The sequence below is a fragment of the Leucopleurus acutus genome, assembly GCF_964270905.1.
Source record: "Leucopleurus acutus genome assembly, chromosome: 6".
NCBI lineage: Eukaryota > Metazoa > Chordata > Mammalia > Artiodactyla > Delphinidae > Leucopleurus > Leucopleurus acutus.
Window position 1 is genome coordinate 89,028,457 of NC_139149.1, and position 21,831 is coordinate 89,050,287.

At 41.2% G+C, this 21,831-nt stretch overlaps 1 protein-coding gene across 1 annotated transcript in view; it reads right to left on the reverse strand.

The window, feature by feature from the left end:
• Nucleotides 1-9,562, reverse strand: part of INO80D (INO80 complex subunit D) — a gene marked incomplete at its 3' end in the record, with an annotated part of 60,428 nt that extends 50,866 nt beyond the window's left edge. The window contains exon 1 of the mRNA XM_082840799.1: nt 9,538-9,562. The remainder of the gene's footprint in view (nt 1-9,537) is intronic.
• Between the last annotated feature and the right edge of the window lie 12,269 nt (nt 9,563-21,831).

Sequence of the window (21,831 nt, forward strand, 5' to 3'; positions counted from 1 at the left end):
ATCACCTACCTGTTCTCCATTTTCAAATCCCTCTTTTAAAAGCCCAATTCAGGGACTTCCCTGGTGGCGCAGTGGTTAAGAATCCACCTGCCAATGCAGGGGACACAGGTTTGATCCCTGGTCCAGGAAGATCCCACATGCCGCGGAGCAACTAAGCCACCGCGCCACAACTACTGAGCCTGCGCTCTAGAGCCCGACAGCTACAACCACTGAAGCCTGCATGCCCTAGAGCAACTACTGAGCCCGAATGCTTAGAGCCCATGCTCAGCAACAAGGGAAGCCACCACAGTGAGAAGCCTGTGCACCACAACGAAGAAGAGTATCGCTGCTCGCCGCAACTAGGGAAACTTGCACGTAGCAAAAAAGACCCAATGCAGCCAAAAATAAATTAAACTAATAAAAAAAATTTTTAAGCCCAATTTAATCTTTATACTTATATTTTCAATTCCTTAATGTATTCAAACTCACTTTATATACCATAAAAGGAAAGAATGTTGGGGGACAATGGCCCTCTGCTTTGAAATCTAACTTCCTTCTTAATGAGTATTATTTAATATCAAAACCACTTTGTCTATAGGGACTTCCCTGGCAGTCCAGTGGTTAAGACTGCACTTCCAATGCAGGGGGCACTGGTTCGACCCCTGGTTGGAGAACTAAGATCCTGCATGCCGCATGGCATGGCCAAAAAAAAATCACTTTGTCTGTAAACTGGAAACAACTATTCATCTGGTCTTCTCTACATTAACAGGTCTTTCCTTTTAAATTAAAGAAGAAATCATCACAAAAGCGCTAAGGTAGATCTCAGGGGAAGAAAAAAAAAACTATATATTTTTCATTTTTTACGTCTAGCCTCCCACCACTTAAGTTCCTTACCCCTACTCCACCAAAGATGAAGTTCACATGGCCTTCACTCATTGACATTCATTGTAAGATAAAATAAGAGATGAAACATATAATTTATAAAGTCCACATGATCTTAATCAAATGGCTTACAGACCCTAATATTTAAATACAATCCCACTGACTAATCCACTTAGAACTATACCTAAGCTCTACCTTTTAATACACGATGAATATCACTAAAAAAAAAAATCCTAACCAGACTAAATTTATCACAGCTATAGTACATACTATATTCCGCTGTGGAAATAACTTGTTTAGAATTAGAATACAAACAGATCTATGCTCCCTTAAAGAAGAGAATTAAGGTAATTAAGCACTTAAGAGCAGCAGTAGAATATACACTCTTATTAATTATTACCAAAAAAGCAAAAATAACTTATTGCTGAGAATAGACCCACAGAAAGAATACTTTCACAGCAAACATATCCATATACTGAAATTCAAGAGAAGGAAATATGGGTCGGTGTAAAACAAAACAAAAAAATCCTTCTTGATATTACATGCTGAGTTTAATGAAAAATAAATTCCTTTCCACAGTTTCTTTCTTCTGCAAAAACGGAGGAATAAGACATTAGCAGGGAGAAAAGTAAGAAAGATAAGCTTTTTTTTTTTTCCCTGAAGTCCCTGTTTGTATTTCTTTTTTTTTTTTAACATCTTTATTGGAGTATAATTGCTTTACAGTGGTGTGTTAGTTTCTGCTTTATAACAAAGTGAATCAGTTATACATATACATATGTTCCCATATCTCTTCCCTCTTGTGGAGACAAAAGACCTGTATGCAGAAAATTATAAGACACTGATGAAAGAAATTAAAGATGATACAAATAGATGGAGAGATATACCATGTTCTTGGATTGGAAGAATCAACATTGTGAAAAAGACTCTACTACCCAAAGCAATCTACAGATCCAATACAATCCCTATCAAACCACCACTGGCATTTTTTACAGAACTAGAACAAAAAAACTCACAATTTGTATGGAAACACAAGACTCCGAATAACCAAAGCAATCTTGAGAATGAAAAATGGAGTTGGAGGAATCAGGCTCCCTGACTTCAGACTATACTACAAAGCTACAGTAATCAAGACAGTATGGTACTGGCACAAAAACAGAAATATAGATCAATGGAACAGCATAGAAAGCCCAGAGATAAACCCACGCACATATGGTCACCTTATCTTTGATAAAGGAGGCAAGAATATACAGTGGAGAAAAGAGCCTTTTCAATAAGTGGTGCTGGGAAAAACTGGACAGGTACATGTAAAAGTATGAAATTAGTACACTCCCTAACACCATACACAAAAATAAACTCAAAATGGATTAAAGACCTAAATGTAAGGCCAGACACTATAATACTCTTAGAGGAAAACATAGGCAGAACACTCTATGACATAAATCACAGCAAGATCCCTTCTGACCCACCTCCTAGAGAAATGGAAATAAAAACAAACAAATGGGACCTAGTGAAACTTAAAGCTTTTGCACAGCAAAGGAAACCATAAACAAGACCAAAAGACAACCCTCAGAATGGGAGAAAATATTTGCAAATGAAGCAACTGACAAAGGATTAATCTCCAAAATTTACAAGCAGCTCATGCAGCTCAATAACAAAAAAACAACCCAATCCAAAAATGGGCAGAAGACCTAAATAGACATTTCTCCAAAGATAAGCTTTTAACAAAAGCAACCTACAGCCCTTTCGGTCTTCCAACAGCAACCATAAACCAATTTGCAAAAATTTGAACATTATTCTCTCTGGGACTGCCACTGTATCACCTCCATGTGGAATCTCTGCGTGTCATTACTGTTCTTTTGAGTCTCAAGTTTCAGAAGCACGTTCATTTCACTGCCACAGCATTTTCCCCTAATTGCCATCTGTAATTTTATATTCTACCCCCTTTTAAGAGCCTGGACCTACAACATACCTTACAATTTTTTCTAATCCAACATGAACCTAAATTCTCAGAATGTTAGTTTTCTAATGTATTTAATATAAACAAAAAGAATTTTTACTTATCCCAGATCATATAAAGTCTTAAAAAGCATGTCTCCCCTACTTTAAGCTTTTTTTGAAATGAATTTTAATTCAACTTCATGGAGCATAAAAATGCGATACTAAACAGATTATTATTATTATTGGTTTTTTAAAAAACCAGCAATATCCCACATATCAATGTGAAAAGTAGTAAAATTAGACTCAGAAATGATAAAAATCTATGAACTGATGTGATTCAAAGAGAAAGATCAGTGAGAAAAACTGTCTGTCACCCCAAAATATAAACAATATTCAACATGAAGTTCAAACTTCAACATGAAGTTCAAACAGAAATGATAAAAATCTATCAACTGATGTGATTCAAAGAGAAAGATCAGTGAGAAAAACTGCCTATCACCCCAAAATATAAACAATATTCAACATGAAGTTCAAACTAGAATATTTAAAAATAAATTGCTTATTGAATGTCTATTATGTGCCAAACACTGTGCTCAAACAGCATTGTACAAATAAGTTTGCACTGTGAATTTTAATTAAAATGGCCTTTATGCTAGTCGAATTCTTTACCTAATTTACTAGAAAGGTAAGGATAGCTCATGCAGCAGTTGAGAGCACTTACTGGCTTCAGTGGGCATCAGAGATGGTGCTTCAATCTGGCTCTGCTAATTACTGGGTGTCTGACCTTGGGCAAGTTATTTAGGTTTCAGTTTTCTCAGTTGTAAAGAAAGGATTTACAATAGTATGTACCTCATTGAGTCACTTAGGAGAATTAAATTAGGTATTTCATGTGCATGGTACCTAGCACATACTAATCACTTAATGTTAAGTACTATTAGAAGCAGTAAGTAGTAGTTTATTGGTATTATTTTAATCAAAGACCTGCAGGGCTGAAATGCAGTCTCCAGCTGCTGCTGGTTTTCTGAATGGTACAACATAATTCTCGGTTAAGTCAGGTCCTCCCACCTTCTTGAGGCTAGGGTAACAGAATCCACTGAGACCTGTTTTCTATAATCCATATTAAAAACCTAATATTAAAATATCTTCTACATTCTACAGAACATCTATATTCCTGGTGTTCTGGTGTTCTTAGGATGACAATACTAGCAGAATGAGCAGTGTCTGATTGGGTTACAGCATTTATTAGCTCCAGTTAACAATCCTTTACAACAAATGCTTTCTGAGTTTCTATCCATGCCACAGTCACTCTCAATTGTTACAGAAACCCTATATTGCAGGACAAGAAGAAAGAAAAATTAAGTTGTAGTTACAGTCCTCAAAGTTCTTTTGTTCTAAGAAATCTGAAACCAATGGCCTCTTTGTTGCTAAATTCCAGGTCCACCTTTCCATCCTTATCTCACTTGACCTCTCTGCGGCACCTGACACTTTCTCTTTCTCGAAAACTCTCTTTCTGGCCGCTCAGTCATGGCTTCTCTTGACCCCAGACTTAAATGTCAATGTTCCCCAAGATGCTCTTAATCTTGTTTTATAGGGATCCAAGATGAAATGCCTACATGGGCCACAGGGGTGGGCCATGGCCAGACTTTGGCAAACTTTGCTTATCTAAAGGCAGCAGACTCAAACCAGTTCCAACAAGTTGTCACGATTAAAACACACAGGCGCGCGTGGACCCAAGGGTTCCAGATCTTCCAATTTTTCAAAGACAAAAATCCAAATTTTCCCACAAAATCTTTTCCATGTCAGCAGCTCATTTAAACTGTTGAAATACAAGATGCGTGACCTTGAGCAAGTTATTTTACAAATCTGTTTCCTCATCTATAACGTGTCAATGATAAACTCAAACACAAAGAGTGAATGTCAGACAAAACATTTTTACAGGCTTTCATTTTAATGTCTGCTCTACATCTACCCCAAGATTAGATTATTCCAAGTTTCAAGCAAATGTATAAAACTGTGAATAGGCATAAATGCATTTTACTGGAGAAGGGGCCAGAAAGATCATCAGATTCCCAAAAAAGACTAAGAACCACTGACTAAACCAAATTTTTCTAATTCTACAACTTCAGCTGTTACCTATACGAGGATGGTTCCCAAATCTACATCCCGTCAACCTATGAAGACCGCTTTTTACCTCCGTAACAGCCTCTCCACTGACTTCTCTCCATCTCCACTGCCACCTCGTTAGTCCAAACCTTCAATCTCTTCTCAGCAGCTGTCTCACTTGCCCTCCTTCGTTCCACTTTTTGTACAATTCAAATCTTCTAAAATGCAAATAATTTATTTGGCCAAAGGCCTACATAAATGTAAAATGAATCCAAATCCCTTGGCCTAAGTACAAACTCCTTAGGACCTGGTCAGGCTGACCACTCCCTCTCCCATTATAGATTCCTACTCCCCCAATTCCTACAATTTGCAATACAGAATACTCCTTTGTCCTTAGGCATTTATTAGTACTTGCAGGTCCCACCTCCTGGAATGCCTTTCTAACTCCTCCCATTCGCTCAGGGCAGAAATCCCCCCCTGGAAAATGCTAACTGCTTGCCCCTAGGCCAGAATAAGTAGGTTTCCTTCCTCCAGGCTAAACTATCCCTCACCATTCAAAGATGTAAATGTCAGCTTTATTTTTCTTCTCCACTAGACTAAAAACTCCTCAAGGGCAGACAATGTGTCTTTTTATTACAAGGCCCAGGGCTACCACTAAAGAAGCTAATCTGTTAAATGAATGAAACACCACTGGCTTCAGCAAATCCTACCGGTCACCTCAGATAAACATCCTACCCTCCCAAGGTGAGCCTACCAAAGCCACAGACTACTCAGCCCTTCAAAGGCATGCAACACACACAGCTGCAGGCAGATAACTTCTAGAGTTTAAAAGGAGCTAGAAGTAAACCCACCTTCTCTGCCCGCTGGTGTACTTACCACTCCTTTACATTTACCAACTCAGAGTTCAACGACAGAGATGAGGCTATCATCAAGCTACTGAAACTTTCTATGAATATACTGCTGATTTTTACTGGCACAAAAATATTTATTTGCCCCATGAAAGTAATTATTATATTGTATCTGTACTCAAATACGTATTAGTATTAATATATGCTGAGTCAAGCACTCATTCACAGTGAAAAATTCACATCGAGAATATTAAAAAATCTTTAAAGGAAAATATTATATAAAGGTCACATGCCAGGCACCACTCTAAAGGCTTTATGTGCAATTCCTCATTTAATCATCACAGCAACCCTATGAAAAAGGTGTTATTATCACCCCCTTTCACAGATGAATAAACTGAGACTTAATGAGAGTAATTTACCCAAGTTACATAGGTAGAATTCAAAGCCAATTTGTCTCCACAGCCCAAGCTTTTAAGCAATACAAAACTATACAACACTGTTAAATGGAAGATCCTGAAATTATGCGGTATGCACATACAATCACAAAATAGGGAAAAACACACACACACAACAAAATGTTAACAATGGTTATCTCCTGAATGGGATGAATATGAGCAAATATTACCTTTAGTCAGAAAAAAACCAAACAAACAAATAGTATAGACGGTGCTAATAGAAAAGTAGAGTGGGTTAGGGGAATTAGGAGCCAAGCACATGGGCTATCTCATCTAATCTTTACAACAAAAAGAAGTTATTTCTGTTCTATAGATAAAGGCTGAGAACCTGCCCAGTGGAAGAACTGGGATCAGAACCCAAGGCCCAGCCCAAATACGGCTGACGGCAGGATACTATGATACAAATAAAATGCAACCAAAAAGCTGTCTTAAAACCAAGTCACATTCTGGGAAAGAATCAGAACCAAGTAGCCTGGCATCTTAAGTGCAAGGAGGAGAAAAAAGGGAGACCTAAGGTTTTCATTTTAAGCTGATCAAAAGTAACTCTGCAAGTGTCCCCCAAAAAGCCAGGACCAGCCATTACAGTCAGGGTTCTGGAATAAACTCATACCTAAAGGAAGTGGGGAGGAGACTCCGCTGCTGTTTGTTTTGCAAAGCACAGAGTCGCATTAGCATAAGTTAAATGGACTTGGATGGGACACCATCGTATAGGCAGTGGAGTAGCTCCACTGGGGACAATTTGCTGCCTCCACCCCAGTCTCACCAATTCATCCATTGTTTACAAGTTACCAGGTGTGTGTGGGGAGACACGGAGTGCTACCTGTCTCGGAATATTGCTGTTAACTGTATTCACATACAAATACCTCTCATTATCAATAACTACTGTTCCAAAGCTGGATAGTGAGAGCTACTAACCCTGGGGAAACATTTCAGGTAAGAATGAATGGATCAGCATTTTTTTTTGAAATGACATGTTTAATTTTGGGTGCTCTGACTTGGAAATTTTTAAATCCATCTAAACTATAATTTCATTTCTCTAAAAATAGTACTAACATTACTCACTGAGAAAAATGGTTGGGGTAGGGTATACAAATTTCCTTACACAATCTTTTGGAGGAAAGAAAACGATTAATTCAGACTTATAAATGAAAATTAAACATCTGTTTTTGAAACTAAATATTTAACAGTGAAAAACTATATTACCTTAGCAACTTAAAATTCATTCAATTTTGCCTTGAAAGTCTTTTCTTAGTTTCACATACAATGTGTTTGAAAACCACCATTCCTTCAAAAATAAAGTAGCCCATGGGGTGATTAGATCAGGAAAGATGTGTAGGCCGGGGAGTTCAAAACTTTTGGGATTTGTTCATATACAGATTTTGGAAGTCTGGGAATATGATGCCAACAATATACCTTAAAAATATCAAATTATGAGGCAAAGAGATTTTTTTAAACCTTAAAATGTCCTAAGAGACTCATAGACTGATTTCTTCCATCCAATATGCTCCAAAAATAAGGACAAGCTATAACAGAAGTAATAATTTTGGGTACACAGTATATGAAAACATCAAAATCAATAAGCAATTTCAATTAATCAATAAAGTTAAACAACCATTAAATGTAATTTGCATTTTTGTAAGAAATCCATACAATCTCAAATATCAAGCCTTTCTTAAGTAAAATACTAAATGGCTGGATGGCTGTCATTGTGGAGAAACAGAAGGAGTTTTATTTTAGGCAGACAAAAGGAAAAGAAGCCACACTTACTAAGAATCACAGAAGGAATCTCGCTTCCACGCCTAACAGAAGTCAGCACTGACCAAGTCCTGGGTTACCCCTTGCCCTCTGCAAGTACCACCTTGTCCCTGGGTAACAGTGTTCTGGGTGGGTGGGGGAGGAGGGATGAGCGGTCAGAATGTGGAACACCTATGCCAGCCAACTCCAGCCTGCTACCAGGCAGGACACACATACCTACACACAACCTCCTGTCCTAGGTCTGCTAAAAAAATGCTGGGAAGAAAAGGGCGAATGAAAGAGGAAAAATCACCTCTCCAAACATGCCCACGCTGGGGGCTGGGAGTCGGGGGCAGGGCACATTAACATTTCGACTTCCACACTAAAGAACACCAGGAGGTTAAGTGTAGCCACAGGAAACATCCCATCCCCGAAAACCAGGAAATCTAGATTTGGAAATTTAAGTTTTCGATTTTTCTTTTTTTTTTTTTTAACTTTCAAAACTCACGGCACCAAAATATAGCTAAAATTGGATCCGTTTAAACAGAGAGAGAGAGAGAAAAAAAAAAACCCATACTCAAACCACACCGTGTCAGCTATGTTCTGTCCCCCGAGGACTCTTCCACAGACCCTTCTGAGTTGTGGCAATAACAAGTTTCCTTAAAATGCCCATTTTTCTATTTCTAGGGTCGAACCTAAGAGTATCACAGAAATCCAAATAGCTGTTATCAGAATAAATAAACGACTGATCCTTAAACTGCAGACTTTGTTTCAGGAGCTGCCCTGCCCACCTCCACTCCCTCCTCATTCTTAATGCTTCCCAGCAGGGTCCGTCCTGAGAACCTGGGTCTCCCTCTTGGGTCCCGTCCCCGCGCTTGTTTTCCCGGACATTGACCAAATAGGACAGGAAACTCCTCCATCTGGGGGCTGCTCGAGACATCCAGCCCCCTCTCACTGACAGGCTCCTCACCGCTCCCTACCTCTTTCCCTCAGCAAGGCTGTCCAGAAAAGGGGGCTCGAGACCCAAAGGAGCCAGGGATGGGAGGAGGGTGGGTGCTCAATCTGAACATAACACCCCCGGTTTCCGGGGTGAGGGCTAAAAAAGCGATTAGGAAAGCCTGCCCCGTAGAAATACCACCTGAATTTACCTCCTCCCTTCCCACTGCAACAAGCCCAGTCACTAACTAATAAGCTAAGACAAATCCCTGGAAAACTTTTGCAAACGGGCCGAGCGGGCCCTCTCCCCAGCCGGGGGGCTCCCGGGGAAGGGGCTGGAGTCTGCAGCCCTGGAAGGGCTCGCCGGGGAGCGGGCGAGGGGTGCAGGGGCGGAGTACCTTCCACGGACAGGAACTGGCAAAGAGTTTCAAAATAGCCGAGTGCTCTCCCCCACGCCCTCGGGGGTCGCGAGCGCTAGGACCGGGTTTCCCCGAAAGGAGACCAGCCCCCAATTCGGGCCTAAAAGGAAACTTTCCGGGCCGCGGCTGCACCTGACTCTTCACCACCCCTTCACCCCACCCCACGCCCGCCAGGCCGCCCGCCCCGCCCCGGCCTGACCGCCCGGAGCGCAGAGGAGGGGGAGAAATAAATTCAACTATTACCGGAATCGGGGGTGGGGGGCGTCGGCGAGAGAGCGGGGGAGGGGGTCGGCTGGGCGCCCATTCCCCGCTCCTAGGCCCTGACGCCCCGGTCCCGGCCACCCGGGCCTGCCGCCCCGCGGGGGAGCCTTCCGGGGCCCCGCGCAAGATTCGGCCCAGCAGCGCCGCCGTCCCGCCCGGAGGCCCCGGGAGACCCGAAGGGGCGCGGGGAGGCCCAGGGTGCGGGGGCAGGGCGCGGCCGCTGCGGCGCCCGCCGGCCCGAGGCCTAACCGGCGCCCCCACCCCCACCCCGGCCCGCGCAGGCCGCGCCGCTCGCCCCGCTCCGGCCCCGGCTGCACCCCCGCCCGGCGGCCTGCCGTCGTCAACCGTGGGCGCCCCCCAGGCCCCCGAGTCCCCAGCCCCCGCCACCCCGGCGCCGGCCCCTCTCACCCTTTCATTCTCTGCCCGGGGCCTGGCGCGGGCCGGCGAATCCCCGGCCTCACGTAAGCGCGCTCGCCGCCCGCCCTGCCTGCGCGGCCCAGCCCGCCGCCCTACGGGAGCCCGGGGATGTGGGCCGGGCCTGGGGCCGCCTCTGCTTACCTTTCAGCTGCTTTTTTTTTTTCTCCTTCCCCCCTTTTCCCTCGGCTGGTCTGACAGATCAGAGTGAGAGGCGCTGGCAATGGACTAGGAAGCTCGGCCGCCGCTGCTACTGCTCCCCCCTGGGCTCTGGCAAGAGCCTTTCCCTGTCAAGCAAGAGGGGTGAGGATCATATTTTTATTTTGGAAACTAAAAAGTGCTCCCAGGGTCGGTGATTATTAAGGGGAAATCCCTGAATATACTCTCCAGCCAAGAAGGCAGGGCTGCCGGAGCTGCACAAGAAGAGGCAGCAGCCTCCTACAGCACCACTACAGGCACTGCGAGGACATAACACCAGAGAGCAGCTCCTCTGCCCTCCGAAACGACAACTTTCCTACCATCTTGGAGGCAGAGGAAAGGGGGGCCGGGGGGAAAAGTGCACCCGCTCCCGGTAAAGTACAAATTTCGAATCCTCATCTCTGGAAAAAAGTCCACACCGGCCGTCTACACCGGCGCCTGGGGGAAAAAGCGGGGAAGAAACTGGGGGTGCTTGAGAAACGTTTGCATTTGCACCAGGGGGAAAAATGTTTCTGCATCTTCTGATGGCAAGAAATCTTTACAAGACACAGGTTTTCCGGTGATTATTGTTTTCTATTTTCTGTTTAATTTTTTCCATGTTCGTGAGAGTGGTGTTTGAATTTTTTTTCAGGCTAATAATGATTTTTTTTTTCCGTTACAGATCTAAGTTCTGGGTCTGGTGGTCAGTTTATAAATTTGGACTTCAAGAGACTTCCTAGCCACTTTATTTGTCTACTTATTTATACGTTTTTGTATTGATATACAGAGAGATTTATATGTTTCCTCATGTATAAAAATTTGTGTTATATATTCCCCTCCAAACTGAGATTGCTGGAAGACAGTTGTAAAGGGATGTCTTTTGTCTCCTTTTCTCAAAGCAATGTAAATAAAACCTATTGACTGTCCAGAAGGGCAAGATACAGCTGTTTATTTTTCACAGTGCAAATTAAGGCAGAGATCACTGGGGGCATAAATACAACTTAAGTATAACTGACCACCTTTATAGAAATAATCCTAATGCTGTTATGATCTGCCCATGAAGAAATGTTACTGTAAAACTGGAAACAGATTTTAAAGACAGCTTTAGATTTTCTCTAAGTACAATTGCTTATTTAGAATTATGTACAGGCATTTAATTTTTATTTTAATTTAGATCCTTTAAGTTTTAGATCTTTGGTGCATTACACATGTTGCTGTCCACTTTCTGTGTCACAGAATTGAGAAATGTGTCTATTGTTGTTAGAGTTGAAATGCTCAGAATTTCTAATGTGCTGCCAAACTGTGTGAAGTGCTTTTAATATATTGCAATGGATGTCATGAATCTACTTTTTTCCAATAAGCAAAGCTTAGAGATAGATGGGAACAAAGTCACACAGTACAGAGCTAACACAGGTGAGGGAGAGAAGGGTGCTGCCCACTTGCAACAATTCCCATAGAACTCTTACTGGAGAAGAACAAATTGCAGAGAGATTTTGCTGTTTTTATGAAGAAAGAGAAGAATACTAGAAAATGAACAAAAAGTCTTTTTGTATGTTCTGCAGGGAATGGTGAATCTTGTACAAAGAGTTATTTTTCTGACGCAGGTTGGCTGACATAGTGGGAATGAATTTGTAATAGTAGTGCCTTGCATCAGTAGAATATTTATTTTTAATTGGGGTATAGTTACTTTACAATGTTGTGTTTCTGCTGTACAGTGAAGTGAATCAGCTATGTGTATACCTATATCCCCTCTTTTTTGGCTTTCCTTCCCATTTAGGTCACCGTAGAGCATTGAGTAGAGTTCCCTGTGTAGAGTTCTCATTAGTTATCTGTTTTATACATATTAGTGTATAAATGTCAATCCCAATCTCCCAGTTCATCCCACCCCACCCCCCTTACCCCTTTGGTGTTCATACGTTTGTTCTCTATGTCTGTGTCTCTATTTCTGCCTTGCAAACAGGTTCGTCTGTACCATTTTTCTAGATTCCACATGTATGCGTTAATATACGATATTTGTTTTCCTCTTTCGACTTACTTCACTCTGTATGAAGTCTCTAGGTCCATCCAGGACTCTACAAATGACCCAATTTCGTTCCCTTTTATGGCTGAGTAATATTCCATTGTATGTATGTACCACATCTTCTTTATCCATTCATCTGTTGATGGACTCAGTAGAATATTTAATTTCTTTCATTTAAAATTTATTACAAAGCATTTAGAAATAACTGATGACTCAGTTTAAAATGTTTTTTGAGCTTCCAAATTTAGAAATTCCCATAATGTTAAAATGAGTTCAGATAATGCATATAACATATTTATTATTTTCATGCTGACCCCCATCTTTATCATCTATATTTGAATACAGTACCTGAATAGTCTTGGTTTTCTTTTGCAGTTTTTTTCCCTTACTCTTTGCTAGAAAAATCTAAAGTAATTAAAGTAAAATTAACTGATTCTTATCGTCTCAGAAACCTCAGTTATGAAGTTGTGTTCTATTTAGTTGTTTTTTTAACGTTTGGAAATCAAACACTTCGGTCACAACAAGGAAATCCGTTCCCTTAATGAAGAAATCTAGTGGACTTGAAAAACGTGTTTTTGAGCAACTTGTTTCTTATATGTGACATGACATGACTTTGTAGATACGCTTTGAATTTTTCAAGAAATTAAGATGTGTTTGCCTTAAGCTGACTGCACCCTTTTATGCAATCCCTCTTGTGACCAACAAGCTTGTTTGTGTGATGTCCATCAGGGGATAGGGATATGGTGCATAATCTTAGCATTTCAATGTCTTTCTCTTTATAAAGCTTGACTTGTACAGGGCTGTGATCCATGATGTTTATCCACCAGCTGAGCTAAATAGCCCAGACTTGGGGAATTACAGCCCCAACGACAAGAAATCCTGCTAGGTTTGTAACATTGGTGAATTTGATTGGTCAGTGTTTATTTCACTTGATAATTGAACTCATTTCCGGTGTTATCTCTAATTCCTAGAAACTACAGGTGCTGACAAAACTACTGACATAATTAACCTAAAATAAAGGTATTTTGCCCAATAAAATTCGCAATACTGTACTCAAATTTGGCTAACATTGAGCCCCTAATACATCTTGGTAACCTTGCTGGACACTTTTATGTATGTGCTCTGGTTTAATTCCCCCAAGGGCTCCAAAAAGCATTATTTTTCTTTCCCTTCTCCCCTCCTCCTCCTTTCCACTTCTTTCTTCTTTTAAATACAGTTGGGATAATCGTCTTCAATTTCAAGGAATGTAGACGTTCTTGGCCCTAAGGCTTTCAATAAGATTCCAAATCCTTTAGCTCTATATTCTGAGGTGCCTTCCACAGCTCTGTACGCTATATCTGGAAATGCTAAATTTCTGCCATTTACTCTTTGCCAAAAACAAACTGAGTAGCCGGCAGCTGGAGCCCCTTCATTCACTAGTGGCAACCAGCGGCTTATTTCACCTTCATGAAGTCTAGTACCTAAGTCTCCATTGTTTTCAGACAAATATATATTTGTCAATTGAAATGCACTGTGTTTAAGAGAGATTTCCTTCCTGATCCTGAAAGGGAACAGTACATGTAATGCACTAGCATAATTAGAAATGTTACCTATGTTGTAAAGTTATGGTATTTTCTAAAAGATCTAGTCAGTGGATGAAGTGACCTGGAGCCATGAATGCCAAAGTTTTACCTATGTGATACTTAGAGCAGTAGTGTCTTTTATTTATTCTGTTATTATGCCTTAATTTCACCAGTAGCTTGTTTTGGCCTTTAGTTGAAATAGGAGACACTTGCCTTAATATTTTTACTATTATAAACTTTAATTGATCTGCCTTTTGGTATTAATGATTTTAATTTTGTAAAAATTGACCACCTTATTGGGAACACTATGGTGAAGAAAATACCACCTAGGGAATTCCCTGGTGGTCCAATGGTTAGGACTCCACACTCTCACTGGCAAGGGCCCAGGTTCAATCCCTGCTCTGGGAACTAAGATCCCACAAGCCACAAGGTGTGGCCAAAAGAAAAGAAAATACAACCTATATTCTTAAAAGAGCTCATTCACAGATTGTGTGGATTTAAAGTGAAAGATTTATGCATGTTTAATATATTAGATGTTTTTAAGCAATAAAGCCATGCCTTTATTGGCGAATGTTTTGCTGACAGAATCACCAAGTGTTTAAAAAGACACTGACAGCAGACATGATTATACAAATTTAGTGGGGGGGTTTGGGAGAGTAGGGGTGTGATTATAAACCTTCCCTAATCACAGAAATGTTTTTTTCTAACATTTCTAAAGGCAAACTCTGAAGTGATACCAAGAGGTCCCTAGTAGTTTGAAAACTTCCAAGGAGGTGAAAAGAAGTGTGTGTACAGAGCCTAAAAGTTTTCAAAAATCATACTATTATGATGGCCATAAATGTAATTTTTTTTCACTTCAAGCATTTCTGTTTTGGAAACATTTGTTGGTAATGTTTCTATCTAAAACAAAGATTTTAGTTTTATTGTGGTTACTGTGCCCTGAAGAAAATGTTTCTGAGACAAGCATTGTATTTGGGAGACATCCACATCATAGCTTTAGGTTATTCGAATATGAAATTTCTATAATATAGATGGAACTGTAGTCAAAACACACATGATCAGGTAATCTCCAAGTTCTGACACCTACCCAGGGGCACTGAGACCTGGGGACTACTACCTAATGCCAAGCCAGAAACCAAGAAAGTCTTTTTTTTTTTTTTTTTTAAATCCCCATAAGGGGCAAAAGATACCCTCCAAAAACCAGATGGTCACTGGCAGCAGCAAGTGCAAGACACATCCCTGGTGCCATTTCCCTGCCTTCTCGTCACGCTGCAGGCAGAGGATGCGCCATCGCCTTGGCCATAGCATTCTTGGGCCGTTGTATTGACTCCTTACCTTACACTGGGGAAAACACCTCTCCAACTGAAGTCGTTTTTAAAGTAATGGTTAGTAAAAACACCCCAAAGCAGTATTAAAGATTGGATTTGGGCAGAATTATAAGTGTTAGCCAACTTTTTCTATAATTCATAATGAGAAAACTGTGTCCCAGAGGTGGTGGTTAGCTAAAACATTGTAGTAAGAAGAGAAATCCATGGAGTCCTCGGAATGATAGGCAGAGATCAACACAAAGGTGACTGTTCATTTCTGCTACGTTCCTGGTTAAGCAAGCTTTGTAGACCCGCTGGGACCTTAACCACTATTTCCATGGGAAAATAAACCCCAGGTTCCAAATAACTAGTTCACAGTGATATTCTGGAACACAGCCCTTTCATAAGTTTGGACTTCCTGTTCTATAATAACTTTGCCATATATTTGTTACAGGCTGCCAGAATTCAATCGTAAGGGAAAAGGGGGAAATCCTCTCATTCAGTTAAGGTAAGGAATAACTATTTAACACAATTTAAACAGCTTGATTTAAATTCATGTAAGGAAGATTATCAAAGATACAATATGGTGAGGCCAGTTGTAGTACACCAGGAAGAGGAAAAGACCTCAGTCAAAAATAAAAATTGTACTGTTTACCTTAACCGTATACACTGGTGTTTCTGTTTTATACATACCTGGGTGCTGTATGGTCTTACAGTAGGTATTTGCATTTTGTTTTATTCTTAAGGAAAACCAGGAGAAAGAAATGAGGACACAGAAGTAGATAAGATTCTACTAAAAATTACCCAACCGAGCCTCCTCCTATTAGGCCAAGGCTGTTTTTGCCCCACAGAGCAAGCCACAGCCATTCTTGTGATGCCTCTTTTCTTCTCAGCTCTGCCAGGTCAATCCTGCTCTGCTCTGAGGACTTCTTCAAAATCTTGTTCCTGAAGCCTTCTGGTGCCAACCTGAGTGTACAGTGACCTTATTCTTACTTTAATGCCTTGTTTTCTAGGATTTTTTTTTTCCCCACATGCGTTCCTTTTGTGCAGGAGGAGCTGTAATGGTTTAAGAGTTTAATCTCCAGTCCAGGCCATCTGGTTTAGAAACTTGGCTCCACCATTTTCCTTGGTAGTGTGACCCTGGGCAAGCTACTTAACCTCTAAGGAATAAGAACAGTACCTACCTCATTGCATTGTTTGAGGATTACAGGTCATAGTGCATGTAAGGCACAAGGTGGGTCTTAGTGCCGTGTAAAGCTCAGCTGCTCTCTCTGGTTGCTTGCCAGTAAACACCTTACAGGCAGCACATCCCAAGGTCAGGGAGTACTGCTTTGTTTGTGTTGTGTTTTGTTTTTAAACACCACCAAGACAGTGGACTTAGCAGCACTAGTCACAAGTTGAATTAATTCAATACAGAAAAAGATAGAAGACTATGATTATGACATACCAAATACCTACAAAAACAATCCATTTTTTCCCCCAGATATTTTTGAACACCCAAATAGTTGACAGTCAGTAGCAAAGATTTTTAAGTTTAGCTGAGATTTGGGTGTCCTTCAGACTCAATCAAGGTCTTAAAGAATATAAAATGAGGACTTCCCTAGTGGCGCAGTGGTTAAGAATCTGCCTGCCAATGCAGGGGACACGGGTTCGAGCCCTGGTCCAGGAAGATACCACATGCCAAGGAGCAACTAAGCCCGTGCGCCACAGCTACTGAGCTTGTGCTCTAGAGCCTGCAACGCACAACTACTGAACCGTGTGCCACAACTACAGAAGCCCACAAGCCTAGAGCCAGTGCTCCACAATGAGAAGCCACTGCAATGAGAAGCCTGCGCACTGCAAGAAAGAGTAGCCCCTGCTCAGAGCAACTAGAGAAAAGCGTGTGTGCAACAACGAAGACCCAACGCAGCCAAAAATAAAATGTAAATAAATAAATAAATTATATATGTATATATATACTATATATATATACATATATAATGAGATACAGGAAGAGTACATATAGAACATATAGCAAGAGAAATATTGTTACCAGTTAATGCCTTTTCATTAGCCGTTCTAAAGAGAGAGATGCATTTAAATTTCAATATGAGATATTGGAGAAGACTTTTCTGACAATAAGGCATAAAAAGGTTTACAAAATATCTTCAAAGCAAGTCATCCTGGGACTTCCCTGGTGGTGCAGTGGTTAAGAATCCGCCTGCCAATGCAGGGGACACGAGTTCGAGCCCTGGTCCAGGAAGATCCCACATGCCACAGATCAACTAAGCCTGTGCACCACAACTCCTGAGCCTGCACTCTAGAGCCCGTGAGCCACAACTGCTGAGCCCATGTGCCACAACTACTGAAGCCCACACGTCTAGAGCTGTGCGCCGCAACAAAGAAAAGCCACCGCAAGGAGAAGCCCACACCGCAACAAAGAGTAGCCCCTGTCACCACAACTAGAGAAAGCCCATGTGCATCAAGACCCAATGCAGCCATAAATAAATAAATAAATAAAAATTTTTAAAGAGTCATCCCACAAAGGGAATAGTAGGTGTTTGACACATTTAGTGTTTCCAATGAACTGTTTGATAGGGCAGGTAAGAGTTTATTGTTTTAAAATGCAGTGTTAAGTAGTAGACAAAGTGTGGGGTTTAGATCAGAAAACCATGTGTGAATTCCGGAGCTAATATTTATTTACTAACTGTACAAACTAAGGCAGTTTCCCTAGACCCTCAAACCTCAGTGCCCTCATTCTCAACACAATTGCTTGAATAAGATGATTTATAGAACCATATGTAGTATACTATATGACATATAACAGCCACTCCACAACTGTCCATTTCCATTTTTTGTTGCTGAATTCATAGAAAGTGCCTAGAATTAAGGCAGGACTTTAATTAGAAAACTATAAAAAGGGGTCATGCTCTAGAAGCAATTTCTCAAGTACTGAAGAACAGATATCAAATTAATTAGAACCCTATTTACATATTTACTACTTTTTTGCATGATTTGTGTGAGATTTCTCTGTTTGGTTAGTTACTAGTGCTCTTGAGAAAATGATTAATTATTTTTAAAAAATATGATCAAACTGTATATTTTCACAGTAAGAACAGGCTCAGCCAACACAAAACCACAAGCGTTTATTCACTCAGCCTATTCACTCAGCTATGCATTTCCCTGGCACTTGGCTCTAACAGAAAATGATTATGGGGTCTTCTTATTCAGGGTACTGGGTGATACAGTGGTGAGAGACCTCATCTCAACTCTGGCACAGAGTCTTTACAAGAGGGAACTTAAATCAGTTTCGCAGCTTATGACCTACTAAAAAGAGTAGAGTGTTATAGAATAGAAAATACCCAAAGTCATTGCAGTCGAAGTATTATTTCACAAAAAGTTTCAGTTATAGATACATATATGTATATTTTTATGGTGGGTTAAGGACAAAAAGTTGAAGAGATACTGCTATATCTTATGAGGCTGACGTTCGTAGCATCCTGCAGTGGTGAAGTAGTGAGCAAGACAGGCGGTCCCTGTCCTCATTGGCTTTACAGTCTAGGTACAGGATAAGGGTCTGAATGGCCCTGGTTGAACACTATAAGGAAGGTGAGGCCTGAGAGGAACTTGGAAACCACTGCGCTTAAAAATATTTTAAGTTTTTTTTTTTTTTCCGACTCCCGGCCAAGCTGGACGCATCTGTGGTAAATGTGCTGGCTGATGAGAACATTTGAGCCTGGATAGGTTATCTCATCAAAATACAGCTTGTCCATGCAGTTTAGCTGGCTGTACCTCAAAGACACGAAGGAGTGGTTGTATGGTCAGAGAGAACCTGGAAACACTAGGTCTTCTTTGCTGGTAAAAATAAACTGAACAGGCTTGTAATTCAAGTCAATGAAGGAAGTAGATCAGCTGAACATTAAGTTGTTTACCTACAAGTCAAAGATAACTTGCATCTCCAGTGGTTGAGAGCAGTGGTTGAGAGTCTGCCTGCCGATGCAGGGGACACGGGTTCGTGCCCCGGTCCAGGAAGATCCCACATGCCGCAGAGCAGCTAGGCCCGTGAGCCATGGCCGTTGAGCCTGAGCATCCGGAGCCTGTGCTCCGTAACGGGAGAGGCTACAACAGTGAGAGGCCCACATACCGCAAAAAAAAAAAAAAAAAAGAAAAGAATTTGTTGCAAAGGTTAACTCCCGAGTTGGTTAACCTTCTCAGTTAGCAGGGTATTTATTGAGTGCTCAATGGGCATGGTACTCGGTTAGGCTCTGCAGGGAAGTAAAACAAAATATGTGCACAGTTGCACATACGCGCACAGTTGTGCACGGAGAGTTTATGATCTACTTGCAAGGTAAATGACATCTGGGAAGCCCTTGGAGAACAATCAAGGGCTCAGTAGGGAAGAAAAGGGGCAGAGTAAGAGAAGCCTGCCTTGGGTTATTGTGGGAGATCCGGCCCTGACTTAGTAGCCGAGGGACCCCTGGCTGCTCTCAGAACTGTGAGCCTCTCCCACTCTTAAAACCAATGAGAGTACGTGTATAGATTCAAGAAGATCTGTGGACGTCTCTAGCACAGTCCTGGCACATAGGAGATACTAGATCAGTGTTTGTTGAATTTAAATGGAGAGAATTTTTATTTACCTGGACAGAGAAAATGGCATTTGGTAAAGCAGGAGTGAGCATGTCTCAACAGAAGGTGTGTGTGGAAAAATGGAGGAAAAGACAGCAGTAGGGTAGGGCCCAGTTAAGAGGACTTTGAGAGCCAAGCTGAAAAGTTCAAACAGATGTAACAGGCAAGATCTTCTGGACTTCCCTGGTGGTCCAATAGTTAAGACTCCATGCTCCCAATGCAGGGGGCCTGGGTTTGATCCCTGGTCAGGGAACTAGATCCCACATGCTGCAACTAATTTCCTGAGTGCCGCAACTAAAGATCCCGCATGCTGCAACTGAAAAAGATCCCGCATGCCACAACTAAGACCCAGCACAGCCAAACAAATAAATAAATAAAAGTTTTTTTAAAAAAGATCTGCTATTTAATTATTCAAGGAGTACCTGTGAATCATTTATACTGTGCTAGGCACAGTGGTTAGGATATTAGAGAAACAGCAGTCCCTGCCCTCAAGTGTCTTACGTCTGGCAAGAAAGGAAAGAATTATTGTTTCGGGGATGTTTTATTTTTATACAGATCCTACTTTTTAAAATATAAACTGTGGGGCTTCCCTGGTGGCGCAGTGGTTGAGAGTCCACCTGCCGATGCAGGGGACACGGGTTCGTGCCCTGGTCCAGGAGGATCCCACATGCCACGGAGCGGCTAGGCCCATGAACCATGGCCGCTGAACCTGTGCATCCGGAGCCTGTGCTCCGCAAAGGGAGAGGCCACAACAGTGAGAGGCCCGTGTATCGCAAAACAAACAAACAAACAAACAAACAAAAATATATATATATATAAAAACTGTGAAGGCTAGGGGTTTTTTGGTCTTGTTTTTATTTATTTATTTGGCTGTGTGGGTCTTAGTTGCGGCATGCAGTATCTAGTTCCTTGACCAGGGATCGAACCCAGGCCCCCTGTGTTGGGAGTGTGGAGTCTTAACCACTGGACAGCCAGGGAAGTCCCAAGGCTAGGGGTTTTGTCCTTTTTTTTTTTTTCCTCTTGAGCTATTTTGTTGACTTAGCATCTAGAAGAGTGCCAAGCACAAACTATGCACCATAAATATTTGAATTAATGAATATTTGAGATTTTGAATTTTTAAGCAGTACAATCTCTTTGAGATTGTTAGATAATCAAGATATGGCTTCTGGATAGGTTAAATGAGAAAGGTTCTAAGGAAGCAAGTATGGACTTTCTGTTGTCAATCTCAATACAGGTCCAAGACGATTAGTAAAATATCTGTACAATTTTAATTATGTCAATAACCTTTGAGCATTATATTCCATTTGACCATGTTATAGTCCAGTTAAAAATATCTGGGATTGGTGTTAAGTATTCTTGGCGTATTTCCGTTGTACATTCTTTTTTTTTTTTGACCACACTGTGCAGCTTGCGGGATCTTAGTTCCCTGACCAGGGATCGAACCCACGCCCTTGGCAGTGAAAGCTCAGAGTCCTAACCACTGGACCGCCAGGGAATTCCCCAGTTGTTGTACATTCTTCATTGGTAAAAACACTTAAAATGTATGCTCTATTTTTGTTTATGTATTTATTTTCTGTATACTCTACTTTTAAATGACTAATGTCACTTAATATTGAACACTTGACAGGCTAATAAATACAATATAGGAGAATCACCCGAAGTAAAAGGCAAACATACAAGAGGGAAAAAGTATGGCTTTCATTAAAGCCTTTTGTGTGGAAACGCTCAAGCATATTTGAGCAAATGTCTTGGAGTATTCCCTTCCCCCATTTTGTAGGACGTAATCAATTATACCATCTGCTCCTCCAGGTAACTTGGCAGCTGTTAATTAACTAACATTGTTCCCTGAGTTTTGCTGTCACCATAGATGGTTGCAGAACATAAGAACCAAAGATTTGTCAGAATAGCTTTCATACTACAAGTTTCCTTTAAATTATAGACGAGAAAAAAAAATCAATATTGACCAACTGGGAAGAATTAAATAAATATTTACATAGTCATAAATCATTTCAGTTTTCTCAGAGCTTATTACCATGATGTTTTATATATCTAAATGTTTTAGGTATGCACAGCAAGAGCGGTTAAGTAATTTAATACCAACAAAATTTATACTTCAAATGGGGAAAGAGTGGATCATCTCGGTTTGTGGTAAGATACACAGATGCTTCCTGTTGCTCCGTCCAGAATGATG